Here is an 8,980-nt window from a genome sequence, read left to right on the forward strand (position 1 = left end):
AAATAATAACTCAGTAATCCTTTAAGCCAGGTGTCCTATAGACGTCTGGGACCAGTTTTGTGCTACTAATACTATAAGCAGAGAGAAGTAAGTAACTTATGACCTCAAAGCAATGAGCTCAGACCACTCACCCTGTTTAGAAAATAGGAAGGTTGGATCCTCACCTCAAACTATTATCTAGAATATTTATTTTCTAAATATAGATAAATATAAATATAGATGAAACATAGATAAATATAAGCAATGAAAACATTATAAAGCTAGAAAAAGAAATCTAGGAAAATATTTTCATATCACAGGGTCAAGAACATCTAAAGCATGAAATTATAGAAAAAACCTGCAATAGGAGCATATAAAATAAAATATTATGTCCTCAACAATTTTTAATAAATGGTGTCTTTGAATATATTGTCAAGCAACATAAGTAGCTGTCACTCACAAGAAAATAAGCATGCTAGGAGACACCCTGATGGAGCTACCCAGTGAATGGAGACCACTGAACTCCAGGCACAGTAAGACAGGGGGTCTTCCTACCTGGGGAAAACTGAGTCTGTTTAAGATGCCACAGGGTGACAAATCATTTGGTTCCTCAAACTTATTTCTAGCATATAGGCCATGAGTTTCACATTTTAACTTAGAGCAGAAGATTTAGATTAAGTAATGTAGTTGGCATTTGTAAAGCATCTCCACTAGATCAATAAAACATCAGTTAGGCTGCACTCCAACTATATGATATTCTGCAAAAGGCAAAACCAGGTGACAATATAAGGCCCAGCAGTTGTGGGGAGTAAGTGGGAGGGAGGGATGAAGAGGGGGGACATGCAGCATTTTGGTGGCAGTAAAACTAGCCTGTATGATATCATAGTGGTGGATGCAAGCATTTGTCCAAACCCCGAGAATGTGCACCTCCAGGAGAGAACCTTCATGTGCACTGTGGCGTTTGGGTGATAATGATGCATCAATCAGAGCAATTGCTCCACACTCGCAGAGTGACAATGATGGAGCACTGTGTGGGATTGGGAGAGGAGGCACAAGAGAACGATGTGCTCAGTTTTGCTGCAAATCTAAAACTTCTAAAACTTCTCTGAACAAAAGTCTATTAGAGACAAATAAGTAAATAAAATAAGGGTTGAGAGAAAAATATCAGCCAAGTAAATACACAGTTACAGAACACTTTAGTCCCTGTCTTGGTTGTAAGTACTTGAAATATAGTAACTCACTAATTCCTCCTAACAACCCTGTGAAGTTGTTCCATCATTCCCATTTTACAGATGAAGGAACCGAGGCACAGGGAGATCAGACGACTTGCCCAGAATAACAGAGTCAATGCAAGCCCCAGGATGCATGCCCAGAAAGCCCAGCTTCTGACCTGTGCTGTACATCATTACATCCAGTTCTCCAGATAGGATCTGATCTGAGTCCACAGAGGATTCATGTCCCTAATCTCATGTCTGCTGCACCTACCATACTTCTTTTTTACACCAAGAAACAATGCATACTCTTTTCCTGGTGATGTCGTTATCCATAGGCAAAGTGTATAATCTGTGATGCTAACAGGACAAGGGACTGTTACCCATGATTTTCAAGCAAGAGTCACATCCCTGGAAGAGTATGATTTTCAGAACCATATCTGACTCTGTTAGTGACAATAGTCAAAACTTCACTTTAAAATAGCCCAACTTCACATACAACCACATTCTATCTACCCTTTTCATTTAAAAATGATCAGACCTGAAAAATCTTCTATCAGTTTTACAAAGTAGGTGTTTTCCACACCCTTTCCCCATCAGCACACCCCCTGACCTCAGGGGTCACTGGTAAGACTAGGAACCTCTATCTGATGCTCCTGAGACTCAGGAGACACGAGGCTGTTTCTTTTCAGGAAACAGACCTGGGAGCAATTCTGGGCTGATCAGAGAGCAGCCTCTCTAGCCTGCCTATTCCTGACCGCACTCTCTTCCAGAGCCTCCTCCTCCAGCCTCTTAGCACAGCCCCTGGAACTAAAGCCACAACCAATAAAAGTTCGGGGATGACTGGAGGGTATAAAAATGTGAAGTGGAATGCAAATGGCTCCCCTCTGGGCTGCTTTCACTAAGTGATGACTGACAGGTGATTCACTGGAGTCCCCACGTAATACCACAGCCCTAAGTGTGAGATCCACCAACAAAAAGGAAAAGATAAGCTCTTTAGAACTAATTCCAGAGGGGAAGACTATAGGATGCCATGCAGGGTATAGGGCTGCAGGACTCCTGGAAGGCAGGCCAGGGCACATGGTGTCTGTTATCCCAATGATGTCATTAGCCTGCCATTGTAATGGCCTCTTACATGCCAGCCATATTTGTTCTCCAAGTTCACCCCAACCCCATTCTCTAGTCTATGCCTTTCTTCCTCCATCCCTGGGCAGGCTAGAATGCATGTCCCAGTGGGTGCCATTATCTGCCAACCAAGAGGTACTTTTTCCTTCCAAGAGCAGTTCAAATCTCCTTTCCCTGCTGCCTGCAGGCAAAGTTAATGGCTTCACTTGGAGGTGGTACATGTTCGTTCTGCCTTGTATTATGATTAATTGTGTACACATCTGTCACCTCCCAAACACTGTGAGCTTGAGGACATCACCGAATGCTGTGCTAATTCCACACAGAGTGCCTCCTAGAGCTGGGGTGCTATAATGGGCAGCACAGATGGGGACCCCTACATTCCAACAGCCCCACTGCCTGGCCTGGTGCTCTGAAGCATTTGCAGAAACACTTGAAAAGGACAGAGCGAGAAGCAGGCACCCCAGAGGCAAGGGCAGGGCAGGGGGTAGGGACTGAGCCGAGGGAGCTGGTCCTTCTCTACCATTTATTCCAAGGACCAGATGGCGAGCACCTCAGAGGCCCACTCTGCTGGCTTCCTCTCCTCCCCTTCCAAGCTCTCACAAGCCCACTTCCACTTCCACCCTACATGCTCCAAAGTCCAGGCCAGCCTCCAGCCCAGCTCTCCCAGGAGAGACCTTGAGGCCACTTACCTGAGCTCCAGACAGCCCAGCTGCAGGGCCATGCTTTCTCTGATTTTGCTGGCATAGCGATGCATGTAGTCATTCGGAGCTGGCAAGAGAAGGATCACAGGTCAGACTCACGCCCTCATTGTCCCCTTCCCTGAGCAGAGGCCCCAGGAGGTTACACACCTCTGCTTCTGAGCCATCTCATGCTCACCCAGTCACAGACAAGCACTGAGCAGGGATGGGGAGCAGGATGGGAGCTCCCTCTTGGCTCTGCCTCTGCCCCCTGGGTCCCTGAGCCCCTTCACAGGGAAACTTTCATACACATTCTCTCCCTGCTTCAGAGTCTTCATCCCATCCCAATTTGGAGAGAACCGCCCCCCACCCCGATTTGGGGAGGAGTCATTAATTTTTCCAAAGCCCTGTAGATAGGTAGGAATAAATGCCATCCATGGTCCAAGAAACGTCTGGATTAGTTTCCGGGAAACCATAGAGAGATGCAGCTGAGACCAGCTGGAAAATAATGGCAGTAGCTCACTCTTCCTTGGCACTTTTTCGCACAGGTGCTGGGCACTTATTTAATGCTATGGCATGTCAAAGAGGCTTGTTAATTGTTCAAAAGAGCCAGTTATCACATCTTTAGAAGTTTTGTGAACTGGTGAATATCCCATTGGTAGCTTGAATCAGGTCTTGGCGGGAACATTTACACCATGGGAATTGGCAGGTGCTCTAAACCTGGGGTCTCATCTTCCCAGAGACAGCTTACCTGCACAGTGCCAATGATGTCATGATCCTCACAATAACCCCATCGAGTAGGTATTAGTATTTTATAGATGCAGGAAAATTTCATGCAGGAAAATGAAGTCTCTGAGAATACCAGGTTAGTAAATGGCAGAGCTGGCCAAAAACCAGGTATGAAAGACCCCAGGGCCTGTATGTTAACCTGTTTCTACTTCATTAGCCCAATCATCTGGGAAGCCAAGGAAGTCCTAGAGGAGCTGGGAGCTTATGGAACAGGTTGGTCTGCACCAAGGTTGGAACAGCTGACAATGATCCTCAGGCATAGCAAAAAAGACAAACCTGGGCTTTGTCTTTCCATCTTCCTATGAGAGGGTGGATACACTTGGCCTGGAGGGTGCAATGGGACTCTAGAGAAACTTTTTAGCTGTTGATAAAAATAAAGCAGTGTGGTCCTGTTCTCTTTCAGGCTCTCCATGAAGTCTTCCAGCAAGTAGCAGATTTGAAGGTCATACCTGTGATAGGCAGTCAGACTCTGGGTGATGCAGGGAAGCTCGAATCTCGAGGAGGAAGTGGATCCCTCCATCCTCCCTACCCTTTGCTCCCCTTCACCATAGCACTACAGTATCCCAACTGGGGACATTTCTGGATACAGATTTACTGTGAGTCCACATCAGGCTTTGAAAATGCATGCATTAGATATTGTAGGAGGTCTAAGTCTAGGATGCCACTTGGATTTTCTAGAAGATTCTGAGGATGGGGAGTGCTGTGCCCTGGAGGTCCTCCCCACCCCACATTCCTACCTCCACTTGGCCTCCATGTGTAGACATTCTTGTCCTGCACCTCACCCACCTTCATCTGGGGGTGCAGCCAGTGGATCTCATCTGACTTCATGTGCTTTTACTCAGTCCATAGCACTCAGCCAGCTGGATGTTGGGCCCAATCTGCCCACTTAGCAGGATGGAGGTGATGATCTCCTGCAGAGAAGAGAGGGACACAACTCAGAGGTGTTCCTTGCTGGGATCCCCAGGGTATGATTCTCTAGGGTGGGATTCTACCTTAACAATGTACTTGTTTCTGATTCCCTAGCACTTAGTGCAAGATGTGGTACACAGTGAGCTGTATTGTGAATGAACAAATGCTGTTCATTTAGGCAAAATGAGACAGAACTGAGGAGACAGCACAGGTGCTGTGCTTCTGCACTGCATTCCAGTTGAACCAGTAAATACTCACTGAGCACCTGCCATATAAAAAGCACCTTCTTAATGGTTCCCAAGTTCACCATCCTTACTGAGTACCAGACAAGGCACTGCTAGATATTTTACACACATGGTTTCACTGAACCTGTAGAACATGGGGAAACAAGCAGGAGTCACTGTCCTTGTGTGACAAAGAGGAAACTGATGTAGGTCACACAAGCCATGGCATTAGGCTGGGATTTTGAACCCTGGCCTGCTGGACTCCAGATTTCTACTAGGCCAAGCTGATTCACTGGGATGATGAAGAGGGCAATACAAAAGGAGAAGACTCACCTCAAGGGAGCAAGTGACACAGTCCCTACACAAGAAGGATGGTCATAGGAAATGAAGATATGACAAGGTGGCCTCTTGTTAACTGGGCCACTTACCCACAGCCTGATGTCCTAGCTTCCTAGCCAGAGCCAGCACTGGATTGACACGAGGGCCACTCAGGCAGCTGGCTGCATGGATGTGAACCTCTGAGGCCTTGCCTTGTTCTGACATCACTTTTGCAACATTTTTCCTCAAGCCTCTCATGTGGTTCCACACATAATGGGTAATTGGAGCCCACTGTTGACAGCAGAGAGATGGCTCAGATGCAAACTTAGAAGCCTGCAGGCACTGACCTATCCTGTTGGATGACTTGGCAGTGTGAAAGATGGATCGATGCCCAGGCAGTTTCTGTTCTGACCAGGAAGAGCAGAGGCAGTTTATTATTTAGATTTCATGATTTTTTTGTTGTTGATATTTTTTACCATGCCTCCCAAGAAGTTCTCTAATTTAGAAAATAAAATGCAGCTAATCTCTTAAGTTGAACAAAAATAAGGAGATATGACATCTTTTTTTCTCAGAAGAAAATCTGTTTCTTTCTATCTCCACTAGGAGAATGTTAAACTAATATTAAAATAATATGACTATGAAGGAATGCCCAGTTGTTCATCTGCACATGCATGTCTGGGTCCAGCTAACTCCTACCAGGATGCTAGAAGACCCTCAGCCTAAAACCTCCCTTTCCCCTCAGAGAAAGTTGACTACTGCAAAGAAGTTGACTACTGCTCTGTGAGAGAGCTGGGGAAACTGAGGCATAGCATGTACATGTCATCAGTTGTAACAAATCAGCTTGGGAATCAATTGAGGCTCAGGATGTGGAAGATGGCTTTGACCTAGGGTACACACTGGGACAATGCAGATGGACCTTGTGCAATCTGCTGATGCCTGGCTAGAACAACAGGTTGAACAAGAGAGAGTATGTTTTTAAGCTGGGATAGTGGTCTTCCCTGCCTAGAAATCACTTGCACTAGAAATCACACCATTAGCTCTCCTAGATCATAGGCCTTAGAACTGCAGATCTTGGGACATCTCAGTCTCCATAATTGTATAAGCCAATTCTCTGTGATATATATCCTGATTAATCCATCTTAGGAAGAGATGCAGTCATGCATAAATACAAGGGGAGAAAATCTACTGTGGAACATCAGGGAAATTATCCATTGATCTTAAAAAGGGACTGATGATGTTGTCATCTGTCTGGTATGTCTGGAATTGTAGCAGCCACCTATGTAGGCTGTAGCCGGCCTAAAAGAATAAATCAAATCACCCACCCAGGACCACAGAAAGGGGAGACAGAATAGATTCAGACCTAGATGATTTTGATAAACTGATGAATTAGCAATCCTAGTACATACCTGCCTCAGGACTTCTCATAAGGGAAGAATGAATGACCTCACCCTGAACATTTCTTTATTTGCTTGTCTGTTACTTGCAGCCCAAAGCATCCTAAGTGCTAGAAATACTGACTCACATGAAAATTTTGGGATCCTCTTTGTCTGGTGTGTTTCTTACTATTTTCTTCACCCAGACTTGGGGTAGAGTTTGGGGGTCCTGTGTAAGGGCCCTGTGAACTTTACCCACCAGAGCATGTCACATAGTCCTGAAGCAACTTCCTTTTGGACACCTGCTTTAGGAACAATCCTCTGTGCATGTGGGGTGGAAAGCTACTGCCCTTTTAAATGATTGTCATTGCTGTTCTAATTTGTGCTGTGTTGTGTTTCCACTAAAGCCTTCCAGAGAGAATTCCAAGGAACCAGCCAAAATTGCCTCGTCACTCTGACTCACTCTCTTCAGGTGACCAAGAGTAAAGTTTGCTCTTTATAATACAAAACTCTCCACACAGTGTTGCTTCTGTCCACCATTTATTTTTGAATGGGAAGAGTGACCTTCACTGAGCATGCTCATGACTGTGCCTGTCCTACAGGTGATGACAGGTTGTCCCACATGAATATGTATGACCTCCCCAGTTAAGAGCCTCTTGCTTCCTCTGAGGGGCAGTAAGCCTACCTTCACTCTGGTCTCCTGGTTGTGCTTTCAGCCTTATGCTCATCAGGAGGGAGCCTCGTGCATTTGGTTACAGAAGAACTTTGGCAAACAAGTGTAACATCCTGGGAGCCAGACACATATTTCATGCTGACTCCTTTGTGAGTGGGACCTTCTGTTCTGGAGGGACTGCTGCTTCTCCCTGGACTCCATCCAATGTTGTCATCAACCTCCTGGTACTCATGTTTCTAAACCACAGTCCAAAATTCTAACTGTGGGCTCATCGGCTTTTTACAAATTTTTTTTTAATGTTTGCCAGGCTTCTTTTCTGGCATGAGTCAGAGTGTGTTTTCCACTGATAAGCAAATAAGTCAGCCTCCTGCCCCACAACCCTGGACCATCTGCCATTTTTCCCAGGTCCAGTCTCCCTCTGTGGGCTCGATATAGTAGCAATCCTCACAGTGCTTTATGTTGCCTCACGTGGTTCTTCAGAGTGTACAAGCATTTTCACACGTGCCATCTAGTTTAATCCTTGCAATGATGTAGGAGGTAAGAAGAGCACATGATTATTCCTATTTCACAGAAGAAGAAACACATTCAGAGGGGAAGACTGGTGGGGCCGAGGTCCAACAGCAGGGAGCTCGCATGCATAGGAAGTGAGTCCAGAATTAGCAGGAGCATCTCCTCTTCTAATCCGGTGCCATTCCACACACATTTAGCCTGTGCCACCCTGTGCTCGGCACTTCAGGGCTTGCCTGAGACAACTGTGAGGATGACAACTCATGTTTATGCCACACAGGGTTCCTGGGTCACCTCTCACGTTGTGTCTGCTTTGTGGGGTTGGTGTGGCTCTGGGAACTTTCTTCCACTAGGAAGACTCTCCTCGGATTTGTTTTTCTACATTGGTAATGAAGAGCATAAAGCAGATGATGTTTGGTGCTTATGAAGCCATCGATGCCCTTGCTAAACAGAGAGCAGGGCCCAGCAGAAACTAGAGAGGACAGTCACACAGAAAGGGACAGGGCTGCATACTGGAGAAGCCCAGCCTTCTTTGGTGAGCTGAATAGAAAATTCAACAGAGTTTTAGCTACATTTACCAAATGTGTATTGTATCAATTAGTTGTTGATAACAAAAAGCCCCAAATCCAGCACCTTAACAACACACCATTTGTCAGTTGTTAGGTGGGTGGCACTCTGGTAGGCCAGGCTCGGTGTTCTCCCTTTGGCTGGCTCAGGAGCCTGCAGTCCACTGGCAGGGTGGCTTGGGATGGGCAGTCTCAGCTGGCCTAGGCCGGAATGGTTAGGCTCTAGAGCACATGGTCCCTCACCTGCAACGGGCTCTCCTGGTCCTGGCCCATGGTGAAGTGGGGGAGCGCGAGTGACAGACATCTGATGGTCTCTGCAGGTCCAGTCCCAGGCCTGCTTCACCGCACACCTGCTGCACTTTTAGAGCCAGTGCAAGTCACAAGCCAGGCCACAACTAGGATCAAGGAAACCAGATGCCACTTTCTGATAAGCAGAGCTGCCGAGTCCCAAAGGGAAAGAAGGAAGGGTAGAGAATGGCTGCCCATTTCCTGTGTAGAATTTTGAGCCCTGAGAGAAAACTGTGTGTAAGATTGCTCTGGTCTGATTGTGAGAAATAACTATAGGTCCTCCTACAGCCTATTAATGTACACTGAGTATAACCTCTAGAAAAGCACCGTTGAGACTTCTT

At 46.2% G+C, this 8,980-nt stretch overlaps 1 pseudogene; it reads right to left on the reverse strand.

The window, feature by feature from the left end:
* The window catches only part of LOC101958751 (protein-tyrosine kinase 2-beta-like), a 28,887-nt pseudogene extending 20,263 nt beyond the window's left edge, over positions 1 to 8,624 (reverse strand).
* Positions 8,625 to 8,980: the final 356 nt, after the last annotated feature.

This window comes from Ictidomys tridecemlineatus, unplaced genomic scaffold, assembly GCF_052094955.1.
Source record: "Ictidomys tridecemlineatus isolate mIctTri1 unplaced genomic scaffold, mIctTri1.hap1 Scaffold_75, whole genome shotgun sequence".
Lineage (NCBI taxonomy): Eukaryota > Metazoa > Chordata > Mammalia > Rodentia > Sciuridae > Ictidomys > Ictidomys tridecemlineatus.